We start from the raw sequence: 16,059 nt of genomic DNA on the forward strand, positions 1-16,059 counted from the left end.
ACTGTAGGGTTATATTGTTTTCTAAGCTTTGTTCCTCATAAAGACAGAAGGAGAGGGCTGAGAATGACTGAACCATCTCACTGGAAATGGACAATGTGAACTACTGACCTCTGAAACAGCAAAAGTCATCGAGCTTCCCGTTTGCTCTCTGCTCAGAACAGGGGAAGTGCAGTAATTTCCCTCTCTCATTCCCCTCTTGCTGTGTCAGGACAGCCACCCAACTATCAAATCACCACATCCATGCCGGGGTGGGGAGAGGCTTGTTACAGGAAGAAATCAGACAACTGCAAACAAAGCTGAGTTGTAAACTTAGCCAAGAGGCCCTGTCAGAAGCAGGAAATCATTTATAAATCTACTTCACTTCTGGGAAGTTGGTGGTATGGGATGTAGGGAGGGCAGAACTTGTGCAACAGCAATTCTCATCTGGTAGGTTCCTAAAGGATAAGCAAGGAGGTTCAAAATTTTCCTTATTTATCGTGTGGTGGCAATGAAGTGCAGTGATCAGTGTGAGTGTGCACTCCTTGTGCAAGAACAATACAAATGAGCAGTGAAATGTATTGTCTTGCCCTGATGAGTGCAAAGAAACACCCATTTCCCCCCATTAACAGTAAGAAAAAAGCAGAAATCTGCCTCCCAAACTGATTCACCATTTCAGGCAATGTCCCTGTGTGGATCTCTCTTCCTGGGAAGTTCCAAACAGTGAAATCATTCCTGACACCTTGGCCCTGCCCAAGAACTACGTGTGATTTTCACACCAAAGTGACTCCGTGATGGGAAATTTGGATGAGGATAAGAGAGCAGAGTGTTGGGAACATCTTGATTTGTGTGACACAGGACACAAGAATGTCCCAGCTGGAATTGCTGTCTCCAGAAGTGCAGCCTTTGATGTTGACAGCAGGCATCCCACCACGGTTATTAGATCACTGCTTGCCTCTGATCACACCCATTAATGTGGGGTTGAAACTCTGAATATCAGCCCAGAAAGAAGTGGTGTCCTGTGGATAAAACACATTATAGAAATTTTTTGTCCAGGTTTAGCAACAAAGCACAACACAGACCCACTCTCTTTCCCTTCTCTGATGAGTTAGGGAGGAAAATTGGAAAAGCAAATAGAAGTCATGGTTCTGATAAGAATAGTTTAATAATTGAAACAAATAAAAGATAAGAGTAATGATAATGATAATTACTACAATTAATAATGGTGATTATTATATATAGCAGAGGAAGACAGTGCCATAAAAGCAGCAAGTGATGCACAATGCAGTTTGTCACCACCCAGTTATAGAAACCCAAATTGAAACCCAGTGATTAAACCACCCAAACCCATCCCCTGGCTGTGATTAGCCCCACTTCCCCCAGTTTATGCACTGCCATGGTGTCCCACAGGATGGAGCATCCTTTGGCCAGCTCAGGCTGGTGTCCTGGCCATGCTCCCCTCCAGATTCTTGTGTAGCTTCTCACTGGCAGAGCATGAGGCACTGGAAAGTGCTTGATTTGGGGTGAGCACAACTTAGCAACAGCCAAAACATCAGTGTGGTGTCAACATGATGCTTCTGCTGAATCCAAAATACTGAACCAGCCACTAAAAAGAAAATTAACTCTCCCTGAGCCAAACCCAGGAGATTTTTTAATACCTTTTAGATAAAGGGTTTAGGTATTGGTTTTGCTGTTTCTCCCTTTTCGTTATTTCCACTGAGGTCATAAGGGCTGACTTTTGATTAATTTATTTTTATTTTTCAGGAAATATTTGATTTTCCCTGAGTGTTACAATTGTGTGCATTGTCTATACTTCTATATAAACCTTTTTCCAAAGACTACATGATTAATATTGATTGGTTTTTGTTTTATTTTTTCAAGTTAGTTTTCTTCTTGCTATAGAATAAACAGCTTTTTCTTTTTCAGTTTTTGTTTCGTTTTGGGGATTTTTGTTGGATTTTTTTGGTTAGTTGGTTGGGCTTGAGTTTTCTGTTTGTTTGTGTTGTCCTGGGTCTTTTTTTTGGTTTTGTGCTCTTTTGTTTTGTTTTTGTTGGGTTTGGTTTGGTTTGGTTTTTTTGGGTTTAGTTTGGTTTGGTTTTTTTGGGTTTGGTTTGGTTTGGTTTCGTTTCGTTTCATTTCGTTTGGTTTCGTTTCATTTATTTTCGTTTCGTTTTTTTAGGGGTTGGTTTGGTTTGGTTTGGTTTTTTTGGGTTTAGTTTTGTTTGGTTGGTTTGGCTTTTTGGTTTGTTTTGATTTGATTTTTGGTTTTGGGATTTTTATTATTTTGTTTTGTGTTTTTTTCTTCTCTCTTCTGGAATCTCATTTGACCAGAAAGACCCAGCTGTGAGTGCAAGGTAACTCATCCCTGTGTGAGAATCTCATTCCCACTCACAGAGCTCGTGCAGGCCATCAGCACTGCTTGGGTGACAATTCTGAGAATTTCATAGGAACTGTGTCTGCTTGTGAGTAAATCCCTTCCTACTAAATCTATCTTTTTTGAGTGAGTTTGTAAAGGTCATGAGTTCATCCCACTTGACCTGGGCAAAAAGGCAGATTTGTGCTAAAGATGAGAGTTTGAGCAATAATTCTCCAGAGGGTGAAGAGGAACAGTTATGGAGGAAGAGAGGCAGCTATTTATAAAGCAATTTTAATTGTAAACCAATTGTAAACTTTGATGTCATCAGTGACATCAAAGAAGTATCTGCTAAAGTGAACAAGTGAGTTGAAAACTGTATTTTAAAAAAGGAAAACTACATGAGTAGCATCTTCATCTCCTCTGAAGCACTTCTAAAATTGTGAAAGGGAGACAGTTATTTAAAAAATCCTCAAAAGGCTCCAAGAAAGCAGAAGTACCAGATGAGTGTAATCATAAACAATCAGGCAGTTAAATACCCAAATACATAGTGTTTCTTTTTGTTTATTTCTTTTCTATGCTTCCAGCTTGGACAAGGAAATTGGAATAACTCAGCTCAAAGCAAAATTTTATTATTTTTCTTATTTTTTTCTTCCTTAATAGCTCTCCAGAGAAGAGCTGGTACAACTTTCAGTGAGTACCACATTATGGTGCTTTGTTTATAGTCACCACACAGAATATTTTCTGAGTAATGAAAAAGTAAAGGATATCTAAATTTTAAAACACCAATAATTCTTCACAATGTGAAGAAAGAAAAAAAAACCAAAACAAATCCAATGGGACACAAGAGTATCCTTTTCATTAATTACAGATTAAATTGTTTGATGTAGATCTTGCTAAGGCATTGCCCTGCCTTTTTAAAATATTAAAAATTCACATAGGATTACAATGCAGCAAGGAACAGGTTTAAACCCTCAAACCTGTAGAAATAGATATTAAGCTAGGAATATTTGCTATAATTCATCCTGTGCATCCTGTGTAATTATATGCATTAAAATCGCAATAAATACTATATGAAAACTGTAACTCAGGGTATTTGCAAGTCTTAAGTAATTAAAGTTCACAGGAACTTTGCATGGTAATAAAATGTTGCTTTTGCAGTTTTCATATAAAAATTTTGAGACAGAGCTTGCTGCTAGTGATAGAGTTGATGTAAAAATACAATTATTTTTCACACACAACCCCTGTCCCAGACAGTGATAAGAAAATACAGAAAATAACATATCACAGCCATTCAGAAATGTGAGTAAATTAGGAGCAGAATTCTCCAGAGAATAATGTTGAGATTTGAGCTCTTACTTCAGTCCAATATCTTCAAAAATCTCACCTGAGAGGAAATGTGATAATAAGAAAATGTGTTTGTCTTGTATATCTATATTTAGGTGCATGTTACAGTGTGACACCAGAACACTCTGAAGTTCTGCAAATATTCCAGGTTTGGGTGGTGGGGCTTTTTTGGTTGGTTGTGTTTTGGGGGTTATTATTTTTTTGTTTCTTTTGCTTTGTTTTGGCGGTTTTTTGTTTTGTTTTGGATTTTGTTTTTGTTTTGTTTTGTGTTTGTTTTTTGTTTGTTTGTTTTTTGGGGGTTTTTTACCAGCTTTTATTTGTATACTGCCTCTTTTTTCTTCAGGATACCAAATATTGCCTAATATGATTTGTCTGAGACATGAATGGAATTGGTGGCTGGACCAGCAGAAAAACCCTTCCTCCACTCTCCCTTTTTAGACATTAGCTCATGTTATTTGAAAGCTTCATGCTGCACCTTCACTGCTATCACAGTCTGCATTATGCTGTAAATTGGGATGACTTGGCTGCTGCTCTGCTTAACTGGACCCCTTATCACAGCCCAAAAAAGCTCTCGTTGTGTGTTTTCCCAGAACACAACAATATTGGCACGGCCCCAGGCTGGCACTCTGCACCCTGGGCCCTGGCTGGGAAATGAAATCTGTAAATACATCCCCATGCACGCTCCAGAAGCACTGCAAAATTATTTTGAGATGTTAAAAAAAAAAAACAAACCCATCTTGATCCAGTGTGAAAACATCAGTTATCACTTTTGTTGGCCATGAGGTCATTGAGGCCTTTCACACACCAGCATTTTCTAAGTCCCTGTAGAAGAGTTGCTTCAAATTTTTAAATAAGGTTTAAGAAATCACTACTTTTTCCTTTAATTGGAGCACATCCCTGGTGGTACCCCTTCCTTTCCCAGATCTTTTCATTGCTGGCTATATTTATGAGAGGCAGGCACCCAAATCTTTGTGAGTAGGGATGGAGAAAACACATTGGGCATCTCACCCATGTGAACTTCCTGGCAAGTTACTTGGGTCTCCCTGTCTCCTTATTCTGCTGGTGTGAAAGATCTATTTTTATTTTTCTTTAAAGAGCACAGTCCTTCAGACTGGTCAGTAACAAGCCCTCTCTCTGGCTGCCAAAGGGACAACACAGAGCCACTTTGTGAAGAAGAGAGAGGGCTCTAACCAAGAAGTGCACTTGGATGGTGCTAAAAAACATTTGTCAAGCTGTCAAATGGTCTGTGCACCTCGTTGGAGCCAGCCTTGGGAGAGAGAGCAGGGAAATCTCCATCCCCAAAGTGTCTCTGTCACACTGGGAGGTTGAGAATTGGCTTTTGTCCTTGGTAAGAGCCGGGCAGGGGAGAGACGACTCCTGGGAGAAACCTCTCTGTGTCCAGTACACTTCAACCAAAAATTGTGGAGGTTTCCCTTGGCAAGCTGCACTGGTCTTATCCCCTCCCAGTATCTTCAGGCTGTGTTTTGATTGTCTTCAAAGGGCCTTTCTGTCACTAAATCACAGTGTGTTGTGCTCATCCCTCTTTTCCAGCCAGTAAAAAGGAGGCTGGGCAAGAAGCACCCAAAGGAACTTGCTGGAATCCTGGATGCTGAGAATTTTAAACTTTCTGTGCCTAAAGGCACAGACCCACAAGAGAACATTGCATTTGACCTGAGGATGTGGAGAAGGCTTCCAAAATTGATTGATAGTACTGGGATTATGAGTGTGCGTGTGGTTAGAAGTATGTAATATCACAGGGTGGAAAACTTAGAGTTTGGGGTCTTAGAATATAGAAATAAATATGAAGCAAGATGGAGGTTATAGGGTGGAGGCTGGTTGTTCTTCTTTACCTTCTTCTTCCTTCTTCTTGGGTTTGGGGGGCATTTTGTAATTGGGCAGAAAAGTCCCCATTGCAGCTCTGTGGGATCAGTTATTGGGTTAAAAGGGAAAATAATCCAGGTGTCAGTTCTTCATTGGATAGTTTAGTCTTAAACGACCTTGGAACAAGAGATTGTTGGCCATTTTCTGCCTTGCTAATGGTTTTAAGACTGTTTTACTGATAAGAAATAATAAACACCTGAGTCCGAACATGAACTACTGTCTCAAGTGCCTTCAATCCAGACCCAGAGAAACCAACAGAACTCAAGGTATTAACTCCCCATGGTGCAGGAGGGCTGTGGCACAGTTGAGAGCGCTGAAGACAATGTGCTTTCCACTGCAGCAGACCTTGGCTTGGCAAAGCTTTCCCATCCAGTGACTTATCTGCGTGGGCAGCAGCACTTCCCTCTCCCACCTCAGCCATTGTCAGCCTCTCAGTCCCAGCTGCAGCCCAGTCTAGCAGCCGTCATTGCTTTTGGCCACCCTTCAGATTGTTTTAAGCTCTCTGACAAAGCCTTGAAATGACTTAATCCATGGAGAAAGCTCTTGAATATTACATTTGCTGGAATAAATGCTGGTTTTAGATTTCCTGTCTCTCCCTCACCTCAGGGGAGGAGTTCCTCAGTGACATAATGGCAGCAAACACAGGCTGGACACTGTACCCACCATATGATTTCTGCCTTTCTGCTGCTCAGATTGCACTGATATCTCTCTGCAAGAGGCATCAAGTCCTGTCCTGACAGCTCAGGGATGTGGTTTTCCTGTTCAACACAAATATTCTTCAGAACTCCATCACTGAAGGATGACACATGTCCTTCACCACTGGGATGCCATCAAAGATTTGGTGCTCACTGGAAGAAATGTGAGCTTTGCCTTCAGGTAGTTCAGCTTTTACTTATGTCCCTATTTTGTTTATCAGCCTATTATTTATTGTCATTTCAAATTCTAATGAGGTGGCTTGGTAAAGGCAAGAAATCAAGAAGGACATCCAGATATTTTCAGCCAGCTGAAAATAGAAACAGCAACTTCTACAGCATTTTATAGAAATGCTCTAGACACAATCAGAAGGAAATCCATGTCTGTAAAATGCTTTAGAACATCTTTTTCAAACCTGATACATTTAAGAAAAGTATCTTTCTTCTGTGGGAAAAAAAATATAAAGGAATTCAAGACTTTCAAAGATTCAAGACAATAAAAAGAGAATAAAAACAAAAATAAATGGTCCATCATTCACAGTCCAAGTCAAAGCTGTTCAGTGGGAATGCAACTGGGTATTTTAGCAGGGAAAATGAAAAAGAAACTCCTAATTTTACCTGCTCCAAGATATGGGTGTCCTGAATACATGGATGTGCCAGAAGCCCTGTGAGAAGGGTGGGAGCTGAGCAGCCCAGTGCTGCTTGCCTGGTGTGCTGAGGGGTGAAGAGCACCTGCTCTGGAAGCCAATGAGGAAAGATGCTGCAGAACTGAGAGAACAAATTCCTTTTAAGGCATTGACAAAGGTGTGAAATACATCATCATCATCATCATCATCATCATCATTGATGCCTTGTGAAGGCTGACCTAGAACAAAGGCTAGACTGAGTTAAAGAATAAAGCAGGGATTTATTCAAAGGCCTCCATGGATGCGCCTTGGGCAGCACCAGAGCCCAGCCAGGGCTGCACCCAAGATGAACCAAAATGGCCCCAAAATGCACGAGCGCTCCCGGGCTCTCTCCCTGGGATCAGTTCTGCTCCATTTGCACCTTGCAGTTCATTGTCCCATTCCAGCTTTAGCCCAGGCACTCCCACCCTGCTTGTTTTTCTCTCTCCAGCCCACGGGGTTTGTGCTCCTGGGCTGAGATTTGGATCATTTGTCCTTGGTGCCCAGCTGGAGCAGGAATTGTTTTGTCTCCCTGCTCTGTGCACAGAGCTCACCATGCCCTGATATGAAGCTCAGACCCACACACTAAAGTAGCACAGAATCTGAAAATAATAAAAGCTACAACCTGAGGCATCATCATCCTCATCGTCATCACGGACAGGTGTTAAGAAAAGAAAGATACCAATACCAGAGAGTTTGTGGATGCCTCAACCCTAAAATTGTTCAGGACCAGGTGGAATATGAGCAATCTGGTTCAGTAAAATGTGTCCCAGCCCATGGCAGTGGGTTGGAATGAAACGAACTTTAAGCTCCTTTTCAACCCAAACATTCTATGATTCTAAAATTGGGGCATGACATATTCCAATGTGAAGAAGAGGTGAAGCAAACCATGTCAGGTTAAAAGTTAATGAAGAATATCTGAAATAAAAGATAAAAGAAAGGGAGACATGCAAAAAGAATTCAGCATTCTGACAAGGGATGTTCTCTGTAGCACAGCCAGCCCCGTCCCATCTCCAGTCTGCTTGGCTGAAGGAACAAAGCAGGACAACTTTTCCTGAAAGGCTCTGAAAAGAATCAGAGAGCAGCTCCTGCTGTGGCTCATTTTTCAGTCTCCAGTTCAAACACAACAGGGGCTGTTTGTTCCCACAGTGCAGGCCTGACCTTAAAATCGCTCACGAGCTTTTACAAACTGCAGCCCAGCTGGTTGCACAGCTCCAGCCATCTGCTTCTATTTTTAAAACTCCAGGTTGCAGACAGTTTCCTTTATTTACCACTCCTCTGGGATTGCCTTAAACAGAAGTGCACGGAGCAGCAAGGGCCTGTTTGCATCCCAGGGATCCTGAGGGATTGAAGTGCAGCAGGAAAGGCAGCAGGGCCGACCTTGTACAAATGAGGGTGTTTAAGGGAGAATCCACTCCTGGGAAAATTCACAGAATTCACAGAATGACCAGGTTGGAAGAGACCTTAAAATCATTGAGTTCAACCCAGCCCAACCCCTCAACTAAACCCTGGCACCCAGTGCCATATCCAGGCTTTGTTAAACACACTCAGAGATGGAGACTCCACCACCACCCCGGGCAGCCATTCCAGAACTTCAGCACTCTTTCTGTAAAAAACTTTTTCCTAATATCCAACCTGTATTTCTCTTGAAGCTGTGTCTCTGGCTGTGTCAGTGCTGCTGCAGAAAGAGCCCAGCCCCAGCTGAGCACAGGCACCTTTCAGGAGCTGCAGAGAGTGATGGGGGCAGCCCTGAGTCTCCTTTTCTCCAGGCTGAGCACCCCCAGCTCCCTCAGGGGTTCCTCACAGGGTCTGTGTTCCCAGCCCCTCTCCAGCCTCTGGGTTCAATCTCAGCTGAAATCTCAGCTCCAGAGGGGTTGGGAGGGTTCAGGCTTCCACACGTAATCATCAGGCAGAAGGTGGGACAGCTGAGTGAACTACCAACTGGATTTGCATAAGGGAAAATGGAACTTTTATGTCACTGCCAGAGATTTCTTGACTTTAGGTGGCTGTTGGAGGCCACAGACATGGACAGAGAAAGATTTATACAAAGACATTTAGCTTCCCCTCCTGTTAGAAACATTGCTTTATATATCCAAATTCAAGGTTTCTCCTACATCCCAAGACCCCAAACCTTGTCTTTCCTACTTCCATCACCATTAGAGAAGATTTTAGCTCCAGGTATCCCCAGGGAATGCCCCCAGTTGTGTCCCAGGTCTAATCTAAGACTGAGATCTTGAAAATCTCTGCAAAGCAGCAAAACTGCCTCCACCAGCCTGAGGCACGGATTAATCAGACAACTGTGTACTAAAATTTTAGTGTTCTGTTGGATTTCTATTTCAGGACTGGCAAATAATTTCTGTCTATATCTAGATGTGATTGAGAGGCAGTTGACACAGTTGAATATAAAATCCTTCTTTCTCACCAGACAAGAATACATTTAAAGTCTTCTCCAGTGCTTGTCATTCTGTCAAGGAAATACATTTTATTTTTGATAATTTATATATTTGCCTTTTAGTGTCAAACTCAGCTATAAGGTAAAAACTGGAGTGTAAAGATCCCTGTCAAATATTGCAAATCCTTTTATTTTTGATGGATTTTTTGTGGCTTTTAAAAATTTTCTCTTCAAAACTACAGATCCTGTCTTGGTGTCCTGATTATATAAATCTGTACAGGCATATACAAGGGAGACAGGTTTCTATTAGAGTCTATCAGGATCCCATCAATGTTGTCAGGGAAGTTTTCAATTATCAGTTAAACCCAATTTTATCATCTGAAGAATTTTCATGTTTCACTGAGTGAATTCAGTAGACTTGTAGTGACTTTATTGGGCCTTTAGAAAATCAGCTCACAAGTGAAGTCCTGCCTTGCCAACATCTAAATTTATAAGTCTTGCCTTGCAAGTCAAAATACATCTTCCCTGGAATAACAGAATTATGCAGTATCCTAGCATTATTAAAAATAATAATCTGCTTCAAAATGCTGCAGAATGCTGTATGAAGAGATAATTTTTCCTTCCCACATTAAAAAACTGTAATTTAAAAAAAAAATCCAGAACTCTTAAAGGAGCAATAAAAACAGCTGTCCAAATAATGTGTATCAACTTAATATCAGCTGCCACCTGCAAATCCATCAAAACTCACCCAAGAGTTGTTTTATATCTTCACTGGGCTAGCAAGAGTTGGAGATGTGTGTCCCACACAGACTCATCAGTTATTTTACAAAACTCTGGCCCACATCTGTGCTTTTTTTCCATATGTAAGACCCCATGCACAGTTTTATGCACCTACACCCACTTTTTATTGAGTCACATGGAAGTCAGATGCCAGTCTGAGGATCCAGCCTGGCACAGTGGGCGATCCCACCAGTTTCCATACCTCAGCTACCACTAAATCCCATACATTGCCATTAATTAAATCTGCAGACTCTGCAGCTCTTCCATTTCTATTCCATCTTCTTTATTCATGCAAAACATCCAAGTGACTTTACTAAACAAAGCTCATAAGACTGGGCACAATTTAGATCATTTATGCTAGTTTATATTTGGAAAAATGCATAGTGGTGAAACCCTACGGTTTTTCTGAGGCCATTATTAAAATTTAACAATGAATTCAAAGTTTGAATGGGTTCAGGAAAGAGCTATTATGTATCAAGGAGCCAAAGTCAAGGCTTTTTAACAATATCAGACAAAGGCAGTTAATTGGACAAACAATCCTTTAGGGAAAGAAAGAGGCTATTGTTCATGCAGTGGAAACCACAGCATAATAATTAACCACTCTGGATGCTTTGACAAAAGGTCAGATGCAATAGAAGCATGAAGTGCTTGAAAATCCATGTGAGGAGCCCTCATGTGACAAGCCAAAGTGTTCAGTAAGGACAGAAACAAAACTCAAACATGTGAATCTCAAGTGCCCAAATCACCAAAGCATTCACACAGGGACCAGGTTGTCTTTAAAGCCCCTCAAAGCCAAAAGTTCAAGTTCTGAGCAGAATCGCAGCTTCATTCCTGCCAGAGCTTGAGCAGGAGACAGAAATCAGTCATTTCTCCAAGTTCTCCAAAAACATCCACTCCAGACTGCTCATAACAGGAGGACTACCTTGTTGGAGCTCAGTTTTGGAAAAGCTCATTTCTGTGCACATATTGGGCAGAGAGAGGTGACAACTGAGAGTGACACCCTCCTAAAATGTCACCAAGACATATTTCAGGATATGTTTAAAATAGTAAATAAAATTATCAAGTTCTTGTCTGCTAGAGCCAAGAGCAAGTAGTGTGATATACTTCTAATAAAACAACTAAAATCTACCCCTCTGGTGGGTCTAGCAAAACCAGCACACCCTTCTATTCGAAGGTGGCTTCATCCAAGCTGCTTATGGCAAATCTTGAAAATTCTTGAGCCTTCTTGAAGGGTTTTCTTATTTTCTTTTTCGGTAGTGAAGTACAACTCTCCCATTCCTTCCAGTCTTTTCCCTACAAACCATGGAAATGGAAATGTGAACTTAGAGTCATAAAGCATTTTCTGTGCATTCTCTAGGCAAAGGTTAATTAAAAGTGATCTAAATCTGGCAGCCTCAGAAATGACACAAATGGAAAAAAAATGTCCCAGAGACAAAATACCCACGTGTGGCAAATAAATCCCAGTCTATGAGATCAGGTGTCCTTTATCAATAATGTTTACAAAGAAAGGCTCCTTGAGGTGCACTTAGAAGATTAACAGAAATTGAATGACATGGATTGGCAAGGAAAATGTGTAAAATTGGCACATCACAGGTCTTTTTTCACAGGTTGCAATAGGTGTTTGAGATTCACTCCCTTGCCTGGCTTGAGTCTTGACAAGACATAGCTGAGGTCAGGTTTCTTACAGCCCACATGAAAGCACGAACTGCCTCTCCCTAGTATCACAAAAAAAACCATTTCACATTGCCATGGCAACACAAACCACTGTAAAGCCAGATAGGAATATAATTTAGTTCCTCTTTCACTCCTTGAACAATGTTAAATAATTTTGAGTAAATCAGATCTGGCTCCAAGACAGAAAACACAGTAACACTCTTCCCACACAGCACTGATAGGATATAGCATCAGGCAGGTCCATCATTTCTCTCTCTCCCCTTTATTTCATGCCAGGTTCTTCTTGATTAAGCAATAATGTGAAATGGTGAAACAAGAAAAAGTTGGAGATCCCCAAAGGAAATCAAGTGTGTGTTGCAGCTTGTTGTTTTTACAGTCACATCTGTCTTTTGGGCAGATTGATACCTGCAAGTGCTCCATTTACTTTTCAGGGAGGAAAAAAAAAAAAAGAAAAACTATGACTGCTTCCAGCAATTGCACTTAACAGGCTCTTTTAGTCAAGAGTTTCTGTTTGGCTCCCATGCTTCCAGGAAACATTGTTCTGTTTGCTTTCAATGGCAAAGGAAAAATGAATTATTAAATGGTCCCTCCAGGGTTTTGTCTAGGAGCAAGGATACACCCTTCAGAGCAGGGGACTGAGCACAAGCTGAAGGGAGAAGAGATTAAATTGAGATATCAGCTCTAATTGATAATGGTACTTGTCATGACCTTGAAAATAAAGTGTAAAGGAAAAGATGAGAAAGAGGCAGAAATTTTCCAGAAGTGCTACAAAAAATGGGCCAATATTAGCACTACATGATCATTTTCCACCAGCTTCTCAATTCCTGCTCTAAGACAAGAATAGAAACAAAACAGAGGAAAAGGCACAATGAGGGCAGCTCATGGCAAACTTTAGGGCATGACAGACCAGGAAGTTCAGGAAATCATGAGCAGGGGAGTGTATTGAGTTTCTGGGGTTCTGTTTTTATCCAAACCTATAAACCTGATAATAAAATTATTGAAAAAGGTGAAAACCTCTTGTTCAAACAGGTGAAACTCCAGGGCAGTAGGGCACAGAGTTCAACCAAGGTGAAAATCCTTCTGAGTGCTATTAAAATCCACAAACCAGCCACCCTGTGTGCCCTGTATCACTTCCCTCCATCCATTCTGTGTTCCTGTGTTTATTTTGTGCACTGCCCTTACCAAATTCTGGACTATACAGTAATTTATCACAGAACTACAGGCAGCAGGCCTGTAGAGGAACAGGAATGGCCATGGGCAGGCATCCATGGCTACTTGGGAGTGGTCAGGAGTACAGGACCCTGGGAAGTTTTACTTTCCAATAGCAAAGGGGAACCTTGAAGTCAACAGGGATTGAGCTTTCTCAGGAACATCATTCACAGCCCTGCCTGGCAAATTAATTTCAAGAACCTAAAGCAAAGTGATCCCATGGATGGCTAATGTCTAATTAGCAATTAATCTATTTAAGAAGAGTTTCTATTTCATGGTTCAGCTTTGGAAAGTCTATAAAAGGATGCATTTGCCCCCAGAAAGAACTCTGGGCTCATTTAGGTAATATCAGACAACTTATATACAAAATATTTGGTACTTTCAAGGGCATCAAGCTTGAATGAAACCCTGAACCTTTCTTGACACAAATGTTTGAACACAGATGTTTGCACAAGCCCAGACTCTAGCTGAATCATAACATCCATATTCCTAATACAATTTGTTGTGTAATACTTGGCATGTCCAAACTTCAGCTGGGTAAAAGCAGCAAAAACATTGAAATACGATGAGAAACTCTATATTTGTATTATTGTGTTACCCTAATTTTTAAAAACATGAAGCTGTGAATTGTGACTGGTGCAGCTGGTGGATATGGAAGGACAATGGAAGCTTCCTGGAGCGCTGGCTGTCATTATGTTAGGTTTCAATTGCCTTTCTTTCCTTGCACGTGTTAAAAGTCTATGTAGAGTGGAGCAAGATGAAATCTAAAATTAAATTTACAGCAGCTACAATGGGGAGGCAGAATATGCATTTAGTTCTAAAGATAGGTGGGTAAAAGTTAGGGCCCAAATCTCCCTAGATTGTCTATAGAGTCAGTGGAGCAACAGGGATTTCTCAGGGATGAATCCAAAGCACCTTCCTCAGGCTTTTTCTAAATTGCCTTGTGTTGGAATAATCAGAGGATCTTTGTCACCTGTGCAAACCACATAGTGGGAACACCTGCACACTCCTGGGATGGCAACCTGCACTCAGAAAAAGCAGATTGGAACATCTTTGCTTTGCCCAGGAAAAATCTGGGATATTTAGGATGCCCCATACAGGCACTGAGACCCATGCTCCTGGATTTGGGAATGTTTCCTTGTGCTTTTTCCTTTCCAGAGAGTATAGGTGTTTGCGATGCTGTGGGGTATGTGAGGTCATGGTAGGGGGTTCCTGGATAATCTAGGGAAGAATCCACCCTTTATCAGCTTCACTCAGAGGGTGGGGAGGCCCTGGCACAAATGGCCCAGAGCAGCTGTGGCTGCCCCTGGATCTGGAAGTGTCCAAGGCCAGGCTGGGCAGGGCTTGGAGCAACCTGGGGTAGTGGAAGTTGTCCCTAGGTGGTCCTAGGGTTTGGAATTGGATGACATTTCAGCTCCCTTCCAAACCAAACCATTCCTCTGACTCTGGTCCAGAGAGTTTTTCCAGATTCCTTCCGTCCTGCTGCAGTCACCAGAAAGTGATGCCTTGTGAAGGCTGACCTAGAACAAAGGCTAGACTGAGTTAAAGAATAAAGAAGGGATTTATTAGGAGACCTCCATGGGGCAGCACCAGAGCCCAGCCAGGGCTGCACCCAAGATGAACCAAAATGGCCCCAAAATGCACGAGCGCTCCCGGGCTCTCTCCCTGGGATCAGTTCTGCTCCATTTGCACCTTGCAGTTCATTGTCCCATTCCAGCTTTAGCCCAGGCACTCCCACCCTGCTTGTTTTTCTCTCTCCACCCCACGGTGTTTGTGCTCCTGGGCTGAGATTTGGATCATTTGTCCTTGGTGCCCAGCTGGAGCAGGAATTGTTTTGTCTCCCTGCTCTGTGCACAGAGCTCACCATGCCCTGATATGAAGCTCAGACCCACACACTAAAGCAGCACAGAATGTGAAAAATATAAATTCCAAAACCTGAGGCATCACTAGGATTCTATGGCCTTTTCCTGTTAGAATGTGTGATAAATACAGATGTTTGTGCCCAGGGAATCACCAGGGCACAGACAGTCCATGGATCAGGAGCTCTCAGTGCAGACACCACAGGAGCTGGTTGAAGGATGTCCCAGGTTTGCTTTGTCAGGGACGTTTTGTTGAGTTTCTGGGCAATCACATTTGCCCACTTGACACTTGTTAGCAGTTTCGATATTTCTGCTTCATGCCTTTAATTCCTTTCCTGGGTATGTTTCAACTATTTTAATGAGCCAATGATAACTCTGAAGGGTGCTTGTCTAGCACAAAGCAAAACCACTTGTGCCAGGAGTGGGAGCACCATTAGCAGCCATGGCCTGAATCCCTGCTCTCAGTTCAGGGTCCAAGTGCTATAAAAGCACTTTTAAATACACCATTAAGCTTCTCCTTCTTTAAGAAGAATAGAGGGGTTTAAGCCTGGAATTCACCTTAAATACATTTTTTTCTTAAGAGCTTTACTGTAAATTGGTTAAAAATTATCACTGTGAATACAGGGTTTGGTGGAAATACTCCTTGCCCACAGTAGTGGATTGGAACTAGATGATTTTTTAAGTCCCTTCCAACACAAAATTTTCAATGATTCTGTGATTCTACAAAATACACAAACAAATCACACTTCATTTACTTTGATTTGGGGTGGTTTTTTGTTGTTTGTTTCTTCACTTGTGAAACAATTATTGTACGTCTTTAATCTATTTTATTTATTATTTTAATGATCATAACAGCTAATATGGTGAAGTCCTATCACAACCCAAATGGAAAGAGAGTGGGTTTTGTCTTCACAGTTTTGGACTTAGAAGCATAAAAAAATAAGCCAAGTTCTCTGCAAGGTGTAGACTAAGGAACAAATTGTGAGTTTTACATTTTCTGCACCATTAACTCTTAAGTTACCTGAAGCTTTTCAAAATAAACTATTTACTTTGGGTGAGTTCTGCAACTGTTCTGGCTCTCTCTCTCTCTGGCCCAGAGATTCTGTAAGGTAAGAAAGGGTTAATTTGGAGTCAATGGAGGCACTGGGATAACAGCAGATAAAATTGGAAAGATATCCTAGAAAGTGGGTACAAGATCCTGGTTCTGTGCTTCATTTCTAAGTATAATTTG

The sequence above is a fragment of the Zonotrichia leucophrys genome, chromosome 2 (assembly GCF_028769735.1).
Source record: "Zonotrichia leucophrys gambelii isolate GWCS_2022_RI chromosome 2, RI_Zleu_2.0, whole genome shotgun sequence".
NCBI lineage: Eukaryota > Metazoa > Chordata > Aves > Passeriformes > Passerellidae > Zonotrichia > Zonotrichia leucophrys.